General features: G+C 47.0%; 1 protein-coding gene across 2 annotated transcripts in view; it reads left to right on the top strand.

Moving 5' to 3' along the window:
• The window catches only part of LOC133118792 (NACHT, LRR and PYD domains-containing protein 12-like), a 202,856-nt gene that overhangs the window by 115,520 nt on the left and 63,326 nt on the right, over positions 1–24,010 (top strand). The gene's annotated exons all lie outside the window — the stretch shown is intronic.

Consider the following 24,010-nt stretch of genomic DNA (forward strand, 5'->3'; position numbering starts at 1 on the left):
CCCCCCCCCCACACACACACACACATAACACACTCACACACTCACCCCTCTGCCACACACACACACACACACACACAGACGCACACACACAGACACAAACACACACACACACACATAACACACACACCCCTCTACCCCACACACACACACACATAACACACTCACACACACACACACCCCTCCACCCCACACACACAGACACTCACACACACATAACACACTCACACACACATACTCCTCCGCCCCACACGCACACACACACACACACATACCCCTCCACCCCACACACACATACACACACACATACCCCTCCAACCCACACACACACACACACACCCACACACACACACATACACATACACACATTTATTTTTGTATATTTTAATAAAATCATATTGTATATAGTCATGGTGTGTTTATATACATTAGATGATTAAAACATGAGTATAACATTCAGAGTGTGATTCTGGTGAAAGATGGTAAAGGCTTTTAGGTAATAATTCTGTCTCCTGTACCTGCATCTTTGTGTAAAAGTTCACTGCATTTTACTAGTTTTTAGAGTTCCAGTTGATTTCATTCATTTTCACAAGAGTTCCAGTGTGCAAAGTTGTGTGGGTGAATGCAGCTCAAAGGGAGAATGCAGAATGATCACTGCAGTGTACTTATTTCCTTTCATTACTGTGAACAGTAATGTATTGAGATTCCTTATTTACTGTGTCATGATTGCTTTGTTTGAACCTGTTCCTGTAAAATCTGTATGTGATTAAACCTGAATTATAAAAACATTGAACATCTTGCTGTTATTTACATTTACATTACATTTTACATTTTAGTCATTTGGCAGACGCTTTTAATCCAAAGCGACTTTATACCATTTATTACTGCAGACTCCTGTGCTACAGTAGTACTTATTTCATATTCTGTATGGGATTATGTTTGTGGTCAAAATGAGTAGATCAGGATGGGGCTAAAATCTGCACAGTTCAATTAATGACATTGATCTACAGTAGTGTAAATGAACTCTAGTATAAGAAACACACACCGTAGGAGCATAGCCTCCCCAGGGCCAGCATCCTGCTACACACACTGAAGGAGTGTAGCCTAGCAAACCATTTATCCATGTGATCTGGTGGACTGTGTGTGTGTGTGCTCTGTGTGTATGAGTGTGGTGTGGCAGTGTGTGTGTGTGTATATTTCTGTGTCCGTATGTATGTATGAGAGAGTGTGTTTGTGTGTGTGTGTGTGTGTGCGCGCGCGAGTGAGTGCATTTGTGTGTGTGCTCTGTGTGTATGAGTGGTGTGGCAGTGTGTGTGTGCTCTGTGTGTATGAGTGTGGTGTGGCTGCGTGCGTGCGTGTGTATGTATGAGTGTGTAATGTGGCTATGTGTGTGTGTGCATGTGTCTATGGCTGGGGGGTGGCAGGCTGTGTGTTGGTGTACTCTGAGGATATGTGTGTGTGTGAGTATGTAATATGGCGGTGTGTGTATGTGTGTGCGTGTGTATGAGTTTGTGATGTGGCAGTGTGTGTTTGTGTGTGCACAATCGTGTGTATGCGTGAGTATACATGCGTGTGTGTATGGCTGGGGGCTTGCAGGATGTGTGTTAATGTTATCTGAGGATAGGTGTGTGTATCTGAGTGGGCGTGCGTGTGAGCGTTCGTGTGTGAGCGTGAGTGTGTGTGAGCATGCGTGTGTGTGTATCTGTGAGTGGGAGTGCCTGCATGCGTGTGTGTGTGAGCGTGTGTGTGAGCGTGCGTGTTTGAGCGTGTGAGCGTGCGTGTGTGAGTGACCGTGTTTGAGCATGTGTGTGTGAGTGTGCGTGTGTGTGAGCGTGCGTGTGTGTGAGTGTGCGTGTGTGAGTGTGAGCGTGCTTGTGTGAGTGAGTGTGGGTGAGCGTGTGTGAGTGAGCGTGTGTGAGCGTGCATGTGTGTGAGCGTGTGTGAGCGTGTGTGTGTGAGCGTGTGTGAGCGTGTGTGTGTGAGCGTGCATGTGTGTGTGTGAGTGAGTGTGGGTGAGCGTGTGTGAGTGAGCGTGTGTGAGCGTGCGTGTGTGAGCGTGCGTGCGTGAGTGAGCATGTGTGAGCGTGCGTGTGTGTGAGTGTGCGTGAGTGTGCGTGTGTGAGCGTGCATGTGTGAGTGTGTGTGAGCGTGCGTGTGTGTGAGCATGCGTGTGTGTGAGTGTGCGTGCGTGTGAGTGAGCGTGTGTGAGCGTGCGTGTGTGAGTGAGCGTGTGTGAGCGTGTGCGTGTGTGAGCGTGCGTGATTGAGTAAGTGTGTGTGAGTGAGTGTGAGTGAGCGTGTGTGAGTGTGCGTGTGTGAGCGTGCATGTGTGAGTGTGTGTGAGCGTGCGTGTGTGTGAGCATGCGTGTGTGTGAGCATGCGTGTGTGTGAGTGTGCGTGCGTGTGATTGAGCGTGTGTGAGCGTGCGTGTGTGTGAGCGTGCGTGTGTGAGTGAGCGTGTGTGAGCGTGTGTGAGCGTGCGTGTGTGAGTGAGCGTGTGTGAGCGTGTGTGAGCATGAGTGGGCGTGCGTGTGTGAGCATGTGTGTGTGATTGTGCATGTGTGTGTGAGCGTGCGTGTGTGATCAGGGATCGGTACACCATGGGAGTGGAACGACCCGTGCGCCGACGCCCAGTACTCGGGAGAATAATTGATAACGTGTATTTCCCAAGTTCGTATTTTATAGGTCAGCACCTTGGAGAGAGCCCAGCGAGGAGAGTCGGCACCAAGACCAGCAGGGAAAGGCTCGTGGGGAATGCGAACAATGGTTTGCTAACCAAATCTGATTGGACAGGCGCAGCTGGGCCGAGTACAGGAGGGAGAGAGACGCCCTACAAAAGGCCGGGCGCGAGCACAGAGCGGGGCTGAGTGCTGAGGGAGACGGACGCGGAGCCAGTACGTGGGAGAAACAGCCTATCATTAAAAGACGCACGACAAGGTGGAGGCGCGGATCTCTCGTGTCGAGGAAAGGCGCGGGTTGGACGGCCCCGCCAAGAATCCGGACGGGCCAACACCGTCACATGAATCCCGGAGGACCGGTGTACCAAATTTTTTGGCCGATTACTTTTTTTTTCCTTTTTTTTGGAAAACGAAAGTTTTTTTTTCATTTTTGATCAAATATTCTCGCTCTCTCTTCCTCTCTCACCCCATGGGTCACCACAGCGTGAGTGTGTGTACGTGTGTATGTATGTGTGCGCGTGCATGCGTGTGTGAGCGTGCGTGTGTGGTCACACACACACACACCGCTTATCCTGAACAGGGTCACTGGAGCCTATACCAGCATACATTGGGCGAAAGGCAGGAATATACCCTGGACAGGTCGCCAGTCCATCGCAGGGCGCGCACACACACACACACACACACACACACACCTATGGGCAATTTAGACTCTCTAATCAGCCTAACCTGCATGTCTTTGGACTGTGGGAGGAAAACGGAGTACCTGGAGGAAACCCACACAGACACGGGGAGAACATGCAAACTCTGCACAGAGGCCCCGGTTGACGGGGATTCGAACCCAGGACCTCCTTGCTGTGAGGTGGCGGTGCTACCCACAACATCCGTGCTGCCACAACACACAACATGAAAACTGAAATAAACCATTTCACTTTCAGTTCCCTGCGTAAGCCTGGATCACTTAAGCGATTTGCCTGGGCAGGTTTCTTCAAGCAACACACAAAAACACAACAAGTGTACCAAGAGCACAGGTAAATGCCATAGCACACATGAATCACAATGTCATATTTAACAGACATTTAATGTTTTCACAGCTATCTCATTTCTTCATTCACCTTCATTGTGGCTTTCACAGTCCTTAAATCCAGTCCAGCTTCACAAAGGTCCAGGCCATGTCTTTCGTCATGCAGGGTTCCACAACCTGTTTCTCTACCACAACAGGTCAAGTTCAAATCTGTCCATACATTTTTACATTTTTTACATTACATTTTTTTCCATAAAAGCCCTACCCCAGCATTTCCCCCACAGCTACTTCACATCTGGGTGTGGAGTGGCAGGCTTTGACAGGGAGCCTGATGGGTATTAGCCCCAGGTGTGCATCTTTACAGGTGAATTCCTCATTTGACATCTTTCATGGCTTCATTTGTTGTTTGCCACCACATATCTCCCTCTAACACCTGCCATACCGGTATCCAAAAGACATGATAACATACCATACAGTAACAACTTACCATCATCCATGAGCAATGCCAACATGCCATACAGTAACAACTTACCAGCGTCCATAAGACATGCTAACATGCCATAGAGCAAGCCAAATGATCTACACACTGATAGCAATGTCCATGAGGTAGACAGAAAAACATTCTTCAAGTCATTCTAGTCAGATGACATTCTTTCATTGTAACAGACTTTAAGGCCCACTATATAATATAATTCTAATGGCTTACATTGAGAAAAAAGTCAAAGCTATGGTATAATCGTAGATAATTATTCCCCGAAAAAAATAAAGATAAAGATCCTTGTAAAAATCACTTGAAAAGGAAAAATAAATATTTAAAATAAGTACCGTCACTAGTTCTGTGTTCATCTTCGTCTGCTGTATTTCATTCTTATTCTGGTTACTTGTTACCAAGATGCCAGTGCAAGACGTTAAATACTACCATGATCCACTGAGGTACTTAGTTGCCATCCATAAAAAAACAACTGAATGTGCCATGGAAATTATATAGTGGGTCTTTATCGTCAATTCAAATGTATTATCCCACAAAGGGGAAATGAATTTGCCTCAACACTCCAATACAAAATGAAACCAAAAGCATTAACATACAGAACACAAAGAGGAAATACATTCAGCTCCAGCACACAACACAAACTAATATAATGCACCATATCTGGGAAATAAGAAAGCATTACTGGGCTGTGACTAATATTGCTCTGTGTAAGAGCTCATTACACAGACAGGCCCCGGCTGGGATAACGGAGACCGCAGAGCGTTTAGTCCTTCTCCTGTGCTGGAGCAATCTGTGTGACCTTATTTTCCATGAGTTTAACATCCAGCACTACTTGCTCCAGTTTGGTCTGGTCTTGTGCTCTCATGTTTCAAAACAAACTTGTGAGATGCTTTGGAGAACTGATTCATAAAATACTTCCATTATAGTTTTCTGTAGGTTAAGTCTCCTTAAAAAATGACAAACGCTCTGTATTTTGACTGTGCAGATTACACTATCGGGTTGAGCTGGCCCTGACCTGTTGGGATCTCCTTAAAAGCAAATCAACACTCCACAGAATAAGGTTGCTGTTCACTTGCAGCTCAGTCAGTTTATATGGATTATGTGGAAAGCACAAGTACAATTTTATTACAGGAGTCGTTGTGTGTATTGTCTGAGTGTTTTGTTGTGTTATGGGAGTCGTTGTGTGTATTTACTGAGTGTTTTGTTGTGTTATGGGAGTCGTTGTGTGTACTGTCTGAGTGTTTTGTTGTGTTATGGGAGTCGTTGTGTGTACTGTCTGAGTGTTTTGTTGTGTTATGGGAGTTGTTGTGTATATTGACTGAGTGTTTTGTTGTGTTATGGGAGTCGTGTGTATTGACTGAGTGTTTATTTGTGTTATGGGAGTCGTTGTGAGTATTGACTGAGTGTTATGTTGTGTTATGGGAGTTGTTGTGTGTATTGTCTGAGTGTTTTGTTGCATTATGGGAGTCGTTGTGTGTATTGACTGAGTGATTTGTTGTGTTATGGGAGTCGTTGTGTGTATTGACTGAGTGTTTTGTTGTGTTATGGGAGTCGTTGTGTGTATTGTCTGGGTGTTTATTTGTGTTATGGGAGTCGTTGTGTGTATTGTCTGAGTGTTTTGTTGTGTTATGGGAGTCGTTGTGTGTATTGTCTGAGTGTTTTGTTGTGTTATGGGAGTCATTGTGTGTATTGTCTGAGTGTTTTGTTGTGTTACAGGAGTCGTTGTGTGTATTGTCTGAGTGTTTTGTTGTGTTGCAGGAGTTGTTGTGTGTTGTCTGAGTGTTTTGTTGCATTATGGGAGTTGTTGTGTGTATTGACTGAGTGATTTGTTGTGTTATGGGAGTCGTTGTGTGTATTGACTGGGTGTTTATTTGTGTTATGGGAGTCGTTGTGTGTATTGTCTGAGTGTTTTGTTGTGTTATGGGAGTCGTTGTGTGTATTGTCTGAGTGTTTTGTTGTGTTGCAGGAGTCGTTGTGTGTATTGACTGAGTGTTTTGTTGTGTTCTGGGAGTCGTTGTGTGTATTGTCTGGGTGTTTATTTGTGTTATGGGAGTCGTTGTGTGTATTGTCTGAGTGTTTTGTTGTGTTATGGGAGTCGTTGTGTGTATTGTCTGAGTGTTTTGTTGTGTTATGGGAGTCGTTGTGTGTATTGTCTGAGTGTTTTGTTGTGTTACAGGAGTCGTTGTGTGTATTGTCTGAGTGTTTTGTTGTGTTGCAGGAGTCGTTGTGTGTATTGACTGAGTGTTTTGTTGTGTTATGGGAGTCGTTGTGTGTATTGTCTGAGTGTTTTGTTGTGTTATGGGAGTCGTTGTGTGTATTGTCTGAGTGTTTTGTTGTGTTATGGGAGTCGTTGTGTGTATTGACTGAGAGTGTAAAGGGGGGTTTTACTGGGGGGTATCTAAGACGGCACCAAAGTATTTTATGAATAACTTATGATATGTGACCACCGCGGACACCAAATATGCGTAATTTAAATCACTGTCTTGTGGGTTATAAGACTATAGATTTGCTGTTTCTGTTTCTGTTTCTGTTTCTTTTTTTATTTCGAACATTAACATAAAAACATTTTGAAAATAATAATAAGTACAATACACAGTACATTAAAAACATCTTAAAACAAAAAGGAGAAAAAAAAAAGAACATAATAATGTACAATATTAATCATAATTACAATAAAATAATAGTAATAGTATAATAGTATAATAGTATTTGTTCGCGGGCGGCACGGATGGTGCAGTGGGTATCACTGCTGCCTCACAGCAAGGAGATCCTGGGTTCGAATCCCCGTCGGCCGGGGCCTCTCTGTGCGGAGTTTGCATGTTCTCCCCGTGTCTGCGTGAGTTTCCTCCGGGTACTCCAGTTTCCTCCCACAGTCCAAAGACATGCACGTTAGGCTGATTGGAGAGTCTAAATTGCCCGTAGGTATGAGTGTGTGAGTGAATGGTGTGTGTGCCCTGCGATAGACTGGCGACCTGTCCAGGGTGTATTCCTGCCTTTCGCCCAATGTATGCTGGGATAGGCTCCAGCCCCCCTGTGACCCTGATCAGGATAAGCGGGTTCAGATAATGGATGGATGGATGGATGGTATTTGTTCGAAAAGGAGTAGGAATGAAGCCTCTGCTTATCTGGTCCTACCCCTATTTACTTCAAAAATAAACTTAAATCTACTTAAATCTTAAATCTAAATCTCTGTCAACATTCTATTTAATTACTTTTCATATTTCCTTATTTTATTTTTAACCTGAGCCATAATGTACCTTATTGCCATGTGCCCTCACCCCCCCGCTTCCTCTTCTCTGTATCCCTCAATCATAATATTTTTATACTTTGCTACATTTCACGAGCAAGCAGACACTGTGCGCCTTGTGTTAATCAGCACAAACTTGGTTACTTGTAATAGTCCCGTCTGCCATTGCCTGACCTGCTGAGCTGGATAAAGACAGTGGGATACCTCCCTGTTGGCCGTTGTGTGATCTGAATAAAGACAGTGGGATACCTCCCTGTTGGCCGTTGTGTGAGCTGAATAAAGACAGTGGGATACCTCCCTGTTGGCCGTTGTGTGATCTGAATAAAGACAGTGGGATACCTCCCTGTTGGCCGTTGTGTGATCTGAATAAAGACAGTGGGATTCCTCCCTGTTGGCCGTTGTGTGAGCTGAATAAAGACAGTGGGATACCTCCCTGTTGGCCGTTGTGTGAGCTGAATAAAGACAGTGGGATTCCTCCCTGTTGGCCGTTGTGTGAGCTGAATAAAGACAGTGGGATACCTCCCTGTTGGCCGTTGGAAGCGGTGAATGTTGTTGTCCTGGTTTAATCCTCAGACGAACGGCCAGACGGAACACAGGAAGCAGGAAGTTGAAAAGACACTGTGCTGCCTGGTGGAAAAGTCTCCTGCCTCTGTGGATTGAGTCTGCACATAAGTCCCTCCCTGTCTCCTCCACTGGATTGTCTCCTTCAGCTGTTGTCTGGGGTAGGAGGAGAGGGAGGTGGAGGTTCTGTAAAGGAGCATGCACCTCCCTTCTCCAGCACGTTACCCAAATGAAGAAGTTTGCAGACTGCAGCCATGGTCCCACTCCTCGATGCACTGAGGGACAAAGGGTCTGCAGGTCCTCCAGGGACATTCCCCTCAGCGCCGTCTGCCACAAGCTCGCCCCGAGGTTCATGGGCCCCTTCACCATCACCCGAGACCTCACCTCCTCTGCCAACCGTCTGTATACAAAAAGCTCCAGATTTCTTTTCCATTTTTCTCTGCTTACCCTTTGTGACATTCTAACTTCTCAATCAACAACATCTAAACCCTGTCGGCTGACACTTCCTAACAATCCATCAAAGCTGCAACACTTCTCAATATCCTAACTCGATCCGTCTACACGATAACACAAGCGGGGCACTGGGGAGGCATCTAATGCTAAATCCTGATCCATAATCGTATCCTGTTCAACTACATATCCTCAAAACTACGATCCATAAATTCTTACAGAAATTCTAATTTCCAATCACAATCCATTCCAATCTAGAGAATTTGCTCTTGTATTTGATGCCACAAATGACCTCTTTCATGATTGTAAAACATCCATCAAATATTCCTTCCCTCCAGAGACTTGTGGAGGGTCAGTTCAGTGACACTGAGCTTAAACAGAATGGAAATCCACTTATGAACTTGGAATTGACCTCTGTAGTTCATACAGAATTAGACCAGCTGCCTGTAATTATTGGTAGGCCTATTTGTTATTTGAAAAAGAAATTAAGTGGAAAAATGTTTGGTCTGTATCTAATGAATGCTTTATTTTTAAGCTGTTACTGAGACTAACTAATCACCTCACATCTAACAAGCACATTTCTCAGACCAGCACTGCTTCACAAACACAAATCAGAATAAACCAAATTGTTAATAAATAAAACATCTGGAACATTAAAACAGTCAATCCAAAACACAAAACGAGCTTAAATGCTACCTGGCCCTAAAATCCAAAAGAATAGAGAATATGTGGTCACTGTGCAACAGGTGAGGTCCACTTTATTCTGAAATCCCAAAAAATATAACAATATCAGGGAAAAATATTTTAAGAAATGTCAAAAAACATATCCCCAACTTTCTCAATCTATAAGAGAGCAACCAACTGCCAATCGTCTTGGAGGAGGGACCAACAGCATGTATCAAGTAGGCCCTGAATTTGACCACTGCATCAAATGCCTTGCATTGTAGTCAAAGAACAACCTCAGGAGATGTGCTGACATCTGGCTAAGCAAGTGCCCTGCAGAACAGTCTAAACTCTCAACCCTCACCAACATCTGCCATCATACGGCCTCACCAACATCTGCCATCATACGCCCTCACCAACATCTGCCATCATACGCCCTCACCAACATCTGCCATCATACGCCCTCACCAACATCTGCCATCATACGCCCTCACCAACATCTGCCATCATACGCCCTCACCAACATCTGCCATCATACGCCCTCACCAACATCTGCCATCATACACCCTCACCAACATCTGCCATCATACGCCCTCACCAACATCTGGCATCATACGCCCTCACCAACATCTGCCATCATACGCCCTCACCAACATCTGCCATCATACGCCCTCACCAACATCTGCCATCATACGCCCTCACCAACATCTGCCATCATACACCCTCACCAACATCTGCCATCATACACCCTCACCAACATCTGCCATCATACGCCCTCACCAACATCTGCCATCATACGCCCTCACCAACATCTGCCATCATACGCCCTCACCAACATCTGCCATCATACGCCCTCACCCCGTACTCATAACCACGCCTGCCCCGCCAGACCAAGCTGAAAATGCACAGGGCCCTCTGCCTGCTTGGCGGTAATGTGTGTTGATATTATATCCAGTGTGTACCATTCCCAACCAGTAGAGGTCAGGAGTGTGAGTTGGACTGTACAAGGTGGACCATCTAACATTGAACCTGCTTTCCCTTGAATGAGTTACATTGGTGTGCAGGCATATCATTACATGGTACCAGGAGTAAATCGTGATTTTTTATAAAAATGGATGCTATCCGCCAGCCAAACGAGCTGAAACTGACAGGGAATGTCAGTGAGAACTGAAGAGCATTCAGACAAAGTTCCGAACTGTATCTTTTGGCTATTGGCGCGGACGACAAGTCAGATAAACATAAAATAGCTTTATTGCTAACAGTAGCAGGCCACGGAGCTATGGATGTTTACAACACCTTTGCTTTCACTGAAGCGGAGACAAACAAGTTTGACGAGGCCTACTGCACACCAAGAAAAAATGAAACGTATGAAAGGTATGTTTTTCGTAACAGAATGCGAAATCACAGCGGGTCCATTGAACAGTACGTGACCGATCTTACCCTGAAAAGCCAATCTTGCAATTTTGGTCCGCTACGCGATTCAATGATAAGAGATCAAATCGTGATAGGGGTTAAAGACAAGAAAGTGAGAATGCATCTTCTTAGGGAAGCAGACTTGAGCTTAGACTCAGCGGTTAGGATTTGCCAGGCATGGGAAAATGCTAAAATGCAGCTGAAGACGTTTGATGACGAGAGCGATGTGGCGCTAGCAGTGGACGCCGTTAAAAGGAAAGTTGGAAAGCGGGCCGAAAAGGGGACAGTGAGTTTCAAAGAGGGCATAAAAACAGAGACTTTTGAATGTAAGCGGTGCGGGAATCACCAAGCACCGAGGAACTGTCCCGCATACGCCAAACAGTGCAGGAAATGTGGAGGAAGGAATCACCTGGCGAAGTTCTGCCTGACAAGGAGAAACGTGCGTGCAGAGGAGCAGAAAGCAGATGGGATACCGATTGAAGTGGTGAGGAGAGGAGCGCAACACTCTACGTCAGGTGCAAACAGAAACCGGGCAGGTGCTGAGGAGGAACAGAAGACGCCTTCTTCAGATTCCAAGGAGGCTCGGCACTGGCGCTGAGGCTAGCAGCACCACAGACCAAGTTAGTGAGAGCACAGCTGATGAGATGAGCAATCAAAGTCAGACATTGAGTGACACCCCTGATGTCAGTGTCACGCCAAACGTGACAGAGGAGAGGCCTACGCCACAAAGAACCGAACGCAGAACGATTCGGAAGCCAATTTGGCATACTGAGCAATGAACTATTCACACACACACAAAAGAATGGGGAGGAGAGACAAGAGAGACATTGTATTTTCTGTGGAAGTGATTGCATTTTTTTTTCTCTTCTACAGATGTGATTCAAGTTTGACTTCACTAAGTTAAAAAAAAAATTAAAAAGGTATTGATATGAGGGGTGGAAGTGGTTGCATTTTTTAAAGTTTTTTTTTTAGTTTTATGTGATTCAAGTTTGACTACTAAAGTTCACAAGCATGAGAAAAAAGGGTATGTAAAAAAGGGTAAAGATGTATTGATATTATATCCAGTGTGTACCATTCCCAACCAGTAGAGGTCAGGAGTGTTAAGTCTCTCACCAGAGGTTTGAGTTGGACTGTACAAGGTGGACCATCTAACATTAAACCTGCTTTTCCTTGAATTAGTTACATGGTGTGCAGACGCATCATTACAGCCTTGATCAAGTTTTAATGTAAAAAGTTGTCAATTACTGAGAGTAATTTGTTACTTTTTAAAATAATACCCTGAAATGTCTTTTAAATTAATTCTTTAGGAAAATGAATATGTGGATGTGTTCTTTAAACTAACACACACAAGAAAAGAATCATATATATAATAAAGTGTAGGGTGCCTAAGACTTCTGCACAGTATGTGTGTGTGTGTGTGTGTGTGTGTGTAGTTCTGTATGGATGCGGTTGTGTGTGTGTGTGTAGTTCTGTATGGATGTGGTTGTGTGTGTGTGTGTGTGTGTGTGTGTGTGTAGTTCTGTATGGATGTGGTTGTGTGTGTGTTAGTTCTGTATGGATGTGGTTGTGTGTGTGTGTGTGTAGTTGTGTATGGATGTGGTTCTGTGTGTGTGAATGTGTGTGTGTAGTTCTGTATGGATGTGATTGTGTGTGTGTGTGTGTGTGTGTGTAGTTCTGTATGGATGTGGTTATGTGTGTGTGTGTGTGTGTGTGTGTGTATAGATGTGGTTGTGTGTGTGTGTGTGTAGTTCTGTATGGATGTGGTTGTGTGTGTGTAGTTGTGTATGGATGTGGTTGTGTGTGTGTGTGTGTGTGTGTGTGTGTAGTTCTGTATGGATGTGGTTCTGTGTGTGTGTTACTTTTAAAAATAATACACTGAAATGTCTTTTAAATTAATTATTTTGGAAAATGAATATGTGGATGTGTTCTTTAAACTAACACACACAAGAAAAGAAGCATATATATAATAAAGTGTAGGGTGCCTAAGACTTCTGCACAGTATGTGTGTGTGTGTGTGTGTGTGTGTGTGTAGTTCTGTATGGATGTGGTTGTGTGTGTGTGTGTGTGTGTGTGTAGTTATGTATGGATGTGGTTGTGTGTGTGTGTGTAGTTATGTATGGGTGTGGTTGTGTGTGTGTGTGTGTAGTTATGTATGGATGTGGTTGTGTGTGTGTGTGTGTGTAGTTCTGTATGGATGCGGTTGTGTGTGTGTGTGTGTGTAGTTCTGTATGGATGTGGTTGTGTGTGTGTGTGTGTGTGTAGTTCTGTATGGATGTGGTTGTGTGTGTGTTAGTTCTGTATGGATGTGGTTGTGTGTGTGTGTGTGTAGTTGTGTATGGATGTGGTTCTGTGTGTGTGAATGTGTGTGTGTAGTTCTGTATGGATGTGGTTGTGTGTGTGTGTGTCTGTGTGTGTAGTTCTGTATGGATGTGGTTATCTGTGTGTGTGTGTGTGTGTGTGTGTGTGTATAGATGTGGTTGTGTGTGTGTGTGTGTGTAGTTCTGTATGGATGTGGTTGTGTGTGTGTAGTTGTGTATGGATGTGGTTGTGTGTGTGTGTGTGTGTGTGTGTGTAGTTCTGTATGGATGTGGTTCTGTGTGTGTGTTACTTTTAAAAATAATACACTGAAATGTCTTTTAAATTAATTATTTTGGAAAATGAATATGTGGATGTGTTCTTTAAACTAACACACACAAGAAAAGAAGCATATATATAATAAAGTGTAGGGTGCCTAAGACTTCTGCACAGTATGTGTGTGTGTGTGTGTGTGTGTGTGTAGTTCTGTATGGATGTGGTTATGTGTGTGTGTGTGTAGTTCTGTATGGATGTGGTTGTGTGTGTGTGTGTGTGTGTAGTTCTGTATGGATGTGGTTGTGTGTGTGTGTGTGTGTATGTGTGTAGTTCTGTATGGATGTGGTTGTGTGTGTGTGTGTGTGTGTGTGTGTAGTTCTGTATGGATGTGGTTGTGTGTACTGACCCTCCTGTCTCTGAAGGCACAAGGCTGGACTGGATCCTGTACACAGTGCCCACCTCCTCCTTCCTGCTGGGGCTCTCTCTCTTCTCCCTGGTCCTCATCACACACACACACAGAGGTGCTGGTCCTCATCACACACACACAGAGAGGCGCTGGTCCTCATCACACACACACACAGAGGCGCTGGTCCTCATCACACCCACACACAGAGAGGCGCTGGTCCTCATCACACACACACACAGAGGCGCTGGTCCTCATCACACACACACACAGAGGCGCTGGTCCTCATCACACACACATACAGAGGTGCTGGTCCTCATCACACACACACACAGAGAGGCGCTGGTCCTCATCACACACACACACAGAGGTGCTGGTCCTCATCTCACACACACAGAGAGGAGCTGGTCCTCATCACACACACACAGAGAGGCGCTGGTCCTCATCACACACACACACAGAGAGGCGCTGGTCCTCATCACACACACACACAGAGAGGTGCTGGTCCTCATCACACACACATACAGAGGTGCTGGTCCTCATCACACACACACACAGAGGTGCTGGTCCTCATCACACACACACAGAGAGGTGCTGGTCCTCATCACACACACACACAGAGGTGCTGGTCCTCATCACACACACACAGAGAGGTGCTGGTCCTCATCACACACACACACAGAGAGGCGCTGGTCCTCATCACACACACACACACACACACAGAGGTGCTGGTCCTCATCACACACACACACAGAGGCGGTACGCAGTGCAGCGTGCTTCTCACGCACCATCACAGCCAGCGGCAGGTGTGCTGTAAGTTAGATGACGTCTGACGTCATGACGCCCAGGACTGAGAGTAAAGAGGGAGATGATGAATGGATGTATATCTGAACGTGGTGTTGAATAAAGCGCTGTGCGCCTGTTAACCGTGGTCGTGCCGCTGGAGCCACAGTGCGCAGCTGAAAACAAGCTGTCATGCCCAAATTGCGGTAAATCGCCCCCCTGCTCTAGATTCCAATGCCCAGCTCAGAATGCAGAGTGAAAAAGGGGTCACTCTGGCAGGGTGTGCAGGTGGGCAGGCACAGAGCAGGAAGGCAGGGACACAGTATTAGGGAGGAACGCACCGTTTGGGCCAGGACGGGCTCCGCTCCCGGTGGTGGGCGTGGCCAAGGAAGCGCTGCGATGTGGTGAAGCACCTGAATAACTGGCTTTTGAGTCGGCCAGCGTCTACAAGATTCAGGCTAGTGGCTAGAGTAGACAACATTTTGAGTCGGCCAGCGTCTACTGGACTCAGGTCAGTGGCTAGAGTAGACGGCATTTTGAGTAGGCCAGCGTCTACTGGACTCAGGTCAGTGGCTAGAGTAGACAGCATTTTGAGTCGGCCAGCGTCTATGAGACTCAGGCTAGTGGCTAGAGTAGATGGCATTTTGAGTCGGCCAGCGTCTACGAGATTCAGGCTAGTGGCTAGAGTCGACAACATTTTGAGTCGGCCAGCGTCTACGAGACTCAAGTCAGTGGCTAGAGTAGACAGCATTTTCAGTAGGCCAGCGTCTATGAGACTCAGGTTAGTGGCTAGAGTAGATGGCATTGACCTAGAGACTGTAAAACAAATTTACCATAAGCTATGCCACGGGTTAGGATAACTGCAACAGCCACACACTCTTAAACTCAAAGTGGGGGCCAAGCCTGTTTCCCTCAAAGTGCCACGGCAGGTCCCACTGCCATTGATGGGCGAGGTAAAGAAGGAGCGCGAGGCAGGAACAGCTGGGCGTCATGAGCCGCATAGAGGAGCCTACAGAGGGCTGTTCCGGCGCGGTTGAGCACCAACCAAGTCCAAAGACCAAATCCACATCTGTGTCCACCTCTCTCCCCTCAATGAAAAATGCCACGCCAACACAGGGTTCTGGCAGATCCCTCTGTCCAAAGAGTGTGCACCACACCGCCTCCATCACTTTCACCATCGCCTCAGCAGAGGAACACGTCCACAACCGCATGGTGACGGAGGTGACCTCAGGCCCTCATGTGGTCATCGAGAGCGCTGACCAGCGCAGAGCGACGCTACGCTCAAGTGGAGAAGGAGGCACCGGGCCTGACGTGGGCATGCCAGAGGTTCAGGGGCTTCACCATCGGCCTCCATTTTGAACTGGAAACCGCAAGCGCGAACCTCTCGCCAGCCTTCTGGGAGGACAAGCTCTGGACTCTCTCCCACCGAGAATACAGAGGTTCAGCGTGCGGCTCATGAGGTATCCCTACAGAGAATACAGAGGTTCAGTGTGCGGCTCATGAGGTAACCCTACAGAGAATACAGAGGTTCAGCGTGCGGCTCATGAGGTATCCGTACACCATCACACGTCCCGGGAAAGAGCCTCACAATAGCGCACACGCTGTCGCGAGCGGAGCCACAAGTGGAGACGGGCTAATGGAGGAAAGGAATATATACGCAGATTATGTGATGGAGAACTTACCAGCGAGTGACGCTTACCTGACAGAGCTGAGGCAGCTGTGGAGCGCTGACAGCGTGTGCTCACCAGTGATGAAGCTGTGCACTGAGGGCTGGTCACATGGCAGCAGACTGGATGCGATGGTGAGACCACACTGGACGGACAGAGCAGTGCTCGGCACACAATGGACTGTTACTACGGTAACCCCTCCCCCTTGAGAAACAGTGTGTTGGAGAAAACACACAAGGGCCACCAGGGGGCAGTCAAGAGTAGGGAATGTGCTAGACAGGCAGTTTGGTGGCCAGAGCTGAGTAGCCAAATGAATGAGCCGGTGTTAAACTGCAGGGCATGCGTCAAGGAGCGGGGCCAACGTGAAAGAGCCACTCATTCCCTCCAAGCTGCCAGACAGGCCAAACACAACCAAGGACCTGCTGGTCCTGGATTCTTTTTCTAGACAGGCCGTTCACACCAAACAAAACCAATGACCGGCTGGTCCTGGACTCTTTTTCTAGGTTCATAGAGGTGGCCCAGCTGTGCTGACATTGTGGTGCATCTGAAGTCAATGTTTGCGAGACATGGCGTTCCAGAGACGCTTGTCACAGACAACGAGCCTCAGTTCTCAGGAGCAGACATGAAAGGCTTTGTGCAATGGGCCTCAGTTCTCAGGAGCAGACATGAAAGTCTTAGTGCAACGGGCCTCAGTTCTCAGGAGCAGACATGAAAGTCTTAGTGCCGTGTCCAGCAGCCCCAGGTATCCACAGAGCAATGGTGAGGCCGAGCGAGCCACTCAAACGCTGACAAACCTGAACAAGGCGTGAGGACCATTTTCTGAACTGATTCTTAATTTACAAAGTGTGTTAACATAAAGATAATCACATGATTAAAGATAACCGTTTATTAAAGAGCCCAACGCGACAGCAGGCTGCCGTTGCAGCAGCGTTGTGTCAGTGGTGCGCCAGGAGTGTCCAATGTGGAGTCAGATTACACCCACAGCTCCGTCCCCATTCCTCCAGAGAGTTCCTCCCTGTCCCAGTCGCCCCGAGCTGCTCACCGGGGCCTCGGGCCTGGGGCCTGGCTTTTGGGTTTGGGGCCCGAGTCCAGTGATTCACAGCTCAGATGAGTCCAGTGATTCACAGATGAGTTTGAGTGCAGTGAATCACAGATGAGTTTGAGTCCAGTGATTCACAGCTCAGATGATTGCCGTGATTCACAGCTCAGATGAGTCCAGTGATTCACAGCTCAGATGATTGCCGTGATTCGCAGCTCAGATGAGTCCAGTGATTCACAGATTAATCTGAGTGCAGTGATTCACAGATGGGCACAGCCATTCACCAAAATATTTTGTTGAAAAGCAATATGTCATGGCTATTCTGTGAGAAGAGTTTGAGAACTAAACAATGAATTAACCTTTTTCTAAACTCCTTGCAGAGAGAATCGTCCACGAGGAGAGACTCAACAGAATGAAACTTGCACAATACAGGTATTACTTTGAGTGCTGTGTGAGTCTATCAGCCTACCGTTCAACTGAGATCTACATATGTTTGTGTTTCCATTGCTCTTTTAGTTGAACAGAACTGCTACGTCAGCATTTCATTACGCTTTGCTATTGAGACAAGCACCATGTGCTGTGATATTACTTATGATTGTAAGTTCAGTTTGTATAGTACTAGCTGACCCTCATTTCTGATACAAAAATACAGAAATGATATCACTGGCAATGTGAGTGGAGCCTTGAAGTGCTGCCATAACACTGGGTGCTACGGTTGGGGTGGCCCTCTGACATTGATCATGTATCTGACAGAAGTGACCTATTACTTACCTTAGCTTTGAGTTTGACTAGATTTAGTCTGGATGATTGCCAGCTTGAGAGAGGCTTTGGCTCCTCACCCATAGGGTGAGACGCCATACCAAACCCACACAACAGAATAAACCTCCCTCACACTGTCGTCTACTATACAGAACAAATTATTGCAACAGAAAAAAGGAAACCATAAAGGAGAGGGGGAAAAAGGAGCAAAATATGAGCTCCTCATAAACATATTTTTTCCAGGAAACTCCATTTGGATTTTTGTATATCTGTAAAAGAAGAACTCTGGCTCTGTTTTGGCTAACTTTTCACTAAGAAGCCACCAAAGAAACTACCAAAGGAATATACAAAGAAACTCCATCAACTGTCAACACAGGGAGGCACCCTCAACAAGAACCCTGACAAGACCACCAAATGAACATTAAAACATAATTTGGGGAAAAAAAGCAGGAGGTAAGCCACAAACTAAGCCATTTAAAGTTAGCAGCTAATAAGGCTATCTGTGATAAAAGCTGCAGGCAGACCAACTGCCGCAGTGTGTGCCACTGTCAAAATCCCATGACAGTTGGAAATGGATACATTAAAGGGGCGGAGCCTCAGTAGCCTTGCTGTCAGCTACCCAGCCACAGCCACTAGTGAAGCTCAGAGAAAGAAATACAAGGAACAGGTACTAAGAGACTCTCCAGAAACCTTAATAGCAGACTTCATGGTCCTAAATGGTAGGAAAACAAAGGTAGATCTGGTGTTCTTTACTAATCATCCAGAAGAATGGCACCAGACCCTTAGTTCCTACAACAAAGCTTTCAAAATGCCTGGGAACAAAGCAATAAGGCAACTTTATTTGGATTCTAAGCCAAAATTCAATGTCAACTTGTACAACAATGGAACAGTGATGGTCCAGGGATCAGAGTCAAGTCTGGGGCAATTTGAAAGAGACTTTCCAAAACTTAAAACCCAGGTAGAGAAAGTCAAACCCACTGTCTCCTCTGCAGCAGCAACAGCAGAGAACCCCCCCCCCTCCTTCTGCCCCTGCCCCTGCCCCTCCCTCTGCTCCTTCTCCATGCGCGGCCACTCTCCCTCACTCTCCTCAGACACCCAGGACAGTGTCAGTGCAGAGGATCCAGGAGTGCCTGTCGTTTGTAGAGATGGAAATTGCTGAATATAAGGAAAGTCAACTGATGGACAGTGACACTATTAAACAGCTGAAGGAAGAATTAAAAAAATTTAAACAGGAACATGAACTCAAAATAAAATACCTTGAATTAAGAATGAACAACTTGAAGGAACAAAACAACAGCCTAAACACTGAATTGGCACAAGTAAAAATGTCCTTAGAAGAGAAACACAACATCATCCAGGGCCTTACTAAACAGCTTACCGGCCTAACCACCAACTCAACAATTACAGCCTCACTGTCAGAGAGCAACCCAGACACAAGCAGGAACAGAATTTCAGCTGATGGACACACTCCCACCACCAAACCCACTCTACCTGCTTCCCCAACCCAACCGGCATCACCAGCCACACTCCCGCCCCAGTCTACCACTGAGCCACACTCCCACCCCAGTCTACCACTGAGCCACACTCCCGCCCCAGTCTACCTCTGCAGCCACACTCCTGCCCCAGTCTACCTCTGAGCCACACTCCCGCCCCAGTCTACCTCTGAGCCACACTCCTGCCCCAGTCTACCTCTGAGCCATACTCCTGCCCCAGTCTATCTCTGCAGCCACACTCCTGCCCCAGTCTACCTCTGAGCCACACTCCTGCCCCAGTCTACCTCTGCAGCCACACTCTTGCCCCAGTCTACCTCTGAGCCACACTCCCGCCCCAGTCTACCTCTGAGCCACACTCCCGCCCCAGTCTACCTCTGAGCCACACTCCTGCTCCAGTCTACCTCTGAGCCTCACCCCTGCCCCAGTCTACCTCTGAGCCTCACCCCTGCCCCAGTCTACCTCTGAGGCTCACCCCTGCCCCAGTCTACCTCTGAGCCACACTCCTGCTCACCTCTCCAGTCATGCCCACACCTACCGCAGAGACCACTCCACTCCTGCCAATGCCGATTGCTCCCTCGACAGAGACTACCTCACCTGCTGTACAAGATCGGCCAGCCACAAAAACAGCCCTACTGGACTCTAATGGACGGTTCCTTGACCCCTTGAAACTGTTTCCCACCCACAGAGTAGCAAAATTTTGGTACCCCACCACAGAATCTGCTCACAAAGTTCTCTGCCCCTCCACTCTTTTTGACACACAAAACATCATAATCCATACAGGAACAAACAACCTGAGATCAAAGAGAGAAACAGTGGCAGAGTCAATAAAAATTATGGCAGAGAAGGCCCATGAACCATTCCCAACTGCAAACATCATAATTTCATCACTCCTCCTAAGGAAAGACTTCCCCAAAGACTTCATCAACAAGATCAACCAAGACATATGGTCATACTGTGCAGAAATCCCAAACACTCGCATCGCCCAGCATCCATCTCTGTCTGAGGAACATCTCTATGACCGTGTGCACCTAACACGTAACGCAGTCAGACAACTGGCAAAAGACCTGAAAGTTGCAACTCTAGGCAGAACCTCCCCTCTTTTCCAACCCAGCCAGGCGATTTCACCCGGCGACAGACGACAGGAACCCAACCCAAGTGGAGTCCGTCACACTCACCAGCAGACCAACTGAGCCCGACGCAGTGGAACTTATCCCACCAGAACCCTGACCAAACCAGCCCAAACCACCAGGGCCCAGCCCAATAAGACCCAGGCTAGCAGGACACAGCCCAGCCGAGCTCAACCCAAGAGTGCTCAACCCAGCACCCCGCAGCCCAACAACGCAGGACCCAGCCAAGCTGAACTGTGCTCCCACCGAAGGGCCTTCCACACCACCAGCTCATGTGAGGACTGCGCTCTGCTGGACAGCTGTCACTGCTGTGAAGTCTCCCAGCACAATCCAACCTACTCAGACATTCTCCAAGGTAAAAAACACCCTGTCTGTACAGACATCGGAGAGGTGAGACAACTTCTTCATCTCATCTTCAAAAAATTGAGCTAAGGAAAAGAAAAAAGAAATTGTACAGTATACTGTATGCTCAAATGTGTAAAGTGTAACTTACCTGCAGCCTACCTTTTTCTCCCTTTCTCTTAAATATTTTCCTTAGACTACTCTAAAACCAAACAAATCTAAACATGTTGAAATCCTTTTCCATAAGCTCCTGGAACATCCAAGGGCTTTATTCATCATTTGGAGTCAAGAGTCTTAATCCTGACTTTTTACTCAACATCAAAACCCAAGATATTGTTTTCCTTTTGGAAACTTGGTGTAAAACAGATGTAACTACACACTGTCCCTCAGGCTACAAAGAAATTATTTTACCATTTTTAAAAAACAAAAACATTAAACGCGGCAGAGATTCAGGGGGTGTCATAATGTGGTTTAGAGAATACCTGACACCTTATCTATCTGTTGAAAAAAGAGACCGCACTCGAGTATGGTTAAGGCTAAAAAGGGTCAAGAAAAAAAAGAAGAAGAAAAAAAGTCAAGAAGGTGACCTATACATTTGTGCAATCTATACCGCACCCGCAGAGTCACCATACTTTGAAGAAGAGTTTTTCAGCAACCTGACAACAGAGTGCAGCAATTTTCAGGGTCAGAGGAATGTGCTGCTCTGTGGTGATTTCAATGCCAGAACCGGCCTGGAAAATGAAATCGTTGAAATTAGTGCAAAAGAAAACAAATTTATCATGTCACCAAACTTAGAAAACCCAGGAAACCCTAGACACAACCCTGACTCTGTCATCAACCAGGAGTTAGTGCACCTCTGTCGAGGCCTAGGCCTGTATTTTCTGAATGGTAGGATGAAAGGGGACTCATTAGGTCGGTTCACGTACTGCTCAGCTCTTGGGTCTCAATCTTGGGTTCAAATCTGGTGCAAAATATTTGACAGTGTCATAATGCCAATTGCATTATATGGATGCGAGGTATGGGGTCCACTCAGTAAGCTAGACTACACTAGATGGGATAAACATCCCACTGAATCCCTGCATGCAGAATTTATGAGAAACATTCTCAGAATCCAAAGGAAAACACCCACAAATGCATGCAGGGCAGAATTAGGCAGATTCCCATTGGCATTAAACATACAAAAAGATCCTTAAAATTCTGGATCCACCTAAAATCTAGTGCCGATGTAGCCAGTGGGACTTTAGGACCCAGGGGCGAATAGTAAGGGCTTAAATGACGAGGTGTGCATAGGGGCAGGATTCTTGCGTCATCAGTCAGCTGCTTAGCAAGGGGAGCGGAGTGGAAAGTGCCTTTAGAACTTTACTGGCAAACGGGTTTACCTCCTACAGGCACTGAGCGAGCACAGGAACCACCCGCTGTCGTGGAGCTAGTCCGACAGTGGGCCCGGATCCGGGAGAGAGACGGGGTACTGTATCGGGCCACCCATGAGCCGGGTGGACGGGAGCCAGTCTTGCAGCTTCTGGTACCGCAGGTCCTTCAGACCGAAGTACTGACGAGTCTTCACAATAACCATGGGCATCAGGGGGTAGAACGCACCACCAACCTGATCCGACAGCGTGGCTATTGGCCGTTTATGCGGAGAGACATTGAGCAGTGGTGTAAAAACTGTGACCGGTGTGTAACCGCTAAAGCAGTACAACCAAAAATCAGGACTTTTATGGGAAGCCTAATGGCTTCCAGGCCTTTGGAAATCCTTGCATTGGACTTTACCACACTTGAGCGGTCCAGTGATGGATCGGAAAACCTATTAGTGATCACGGATATTTTTTCCAAATATACACAGGCGTTTCCTACACCAGACCAGAAGTCAGGAACCGTAGTGAAAGTGCTGACAGAGAAGTGGTTTTATAATTATGGCGTTCCGCAACGCATCCACACTGATCAAGGTAAAAAGTTTGAGGGAGAACTTCTTAAATGCCTGTGCCAGTTGTATGGGGTCGAAAAGTCTCGCATAAGCCCCTATCACCCAGCGGGTAACGGGCAGTGCGAGAGGTTCAATAGGACCCTACACGACCTCTTGTGTACGTTGCCTGCAGAAAAGAAGAGGAGGTCCACCTACCGCATGTACTGTTTGCGTACAATACCACGGTTCACCAGTCTACAGGGCATTCTCCATATGAGCTAATGTTTGGTCGTAAGCCCCACCTACCAATTGACTCCCTCCTCGGTGTGGAGGAAGATGAGCCAGTGGAGGGGGGGGGTAAGTGATTGGGTCAATGAGCATCAAAAGCACTTGACCTCAGTCTATAAGGATGCTCGGGAACATTTAGAAGCGGCAGCCATCCGTAGGGGGAAAGACAATCCAAGCTCGGTTTCTATTCTGGTGCCTGGTACTTTAGTGTATAGGAAGAACCATCCCCCAGGTAGACACAAGATCCAAGATATTTGGGACTCCGTTCCCTATGTGGTGGTTCAGTGTCTGGATGACGTGGGGACCTAGTATAAAATCAAGCCACGGGACCAGGCAGGCCCAGAGAAAAACATTAATCGAACTGAATTAAGACCCCTCCCACGTATGGTGGAACCCCTGACTTTGCCTGATGTTGCCCCCTTGGTAGAGGATAGCACTGTCCCTGATGAGCCAGTCACACAGAGGTATGACGAAGAGCAATCTGGCGATTGGGTAAGTGTGATTCAGTCACCAGTGACCCAGGACAATAGCTTCTCACCCCCCCCTGCGGCACAGGAGGTGGTTGGCTCGGAGGTGGTTAGGCGAACATCTCGTGTAACAGCAGGTTACCATCCTAACCCTTTCAACCTACCCCGGTCAGTGGTATAGTAACAGGTATAGGCGGAGAAGGCTATAGTCTAAAACAGCCTTTGACGCTACAGTGTTCAATGTCTCATCCACAGGGGTTGCTCAGTTCTTGGAGTATGAGCACTGTCACCGGGACGGTGACATTTGAAAAGGGGGGTAGATGTAGCCAGTGGGACTTTAGGACCCAGGGGCGAATAGTAAGGGCTTAAATGACGAGGTGTGCGGAAAGTGCGGTAAGTTGGAAGTGTTTGGCAGGCCAGCATTAGCTGCCTTATAATAGAGTACGACGCTTATAAGTATGTGGGTTCTTGTAGATCACCGACGGACGAAGACAATCCGGGCATTGGCGTTCCGTGAGTTAAAAGGTGTGCGTGTGCAGTCACCGGTAACTGAAGTATGGAGGCATTTTGTTGGGTTTAACAAGGGTAGGTATGCTTCCCATAAAGTGTGTGGTTTTGTAGTGAGCCTTGGCGTGGGCCGCAATGTGAT

Source organism: Conger conger, chromosome 19 (assembly GCF_963514075.1).
Source record: "Conger conger chromosome 19, fConCon1.1, whole genome shotgun sequence".
Classification (NCBI taxonomy): domain Eukaryota; kingdom Metazoa; phylum Chordata; class Actinopteri; order Anguilliformes; family Congridae; genus Conger; species Conger conger.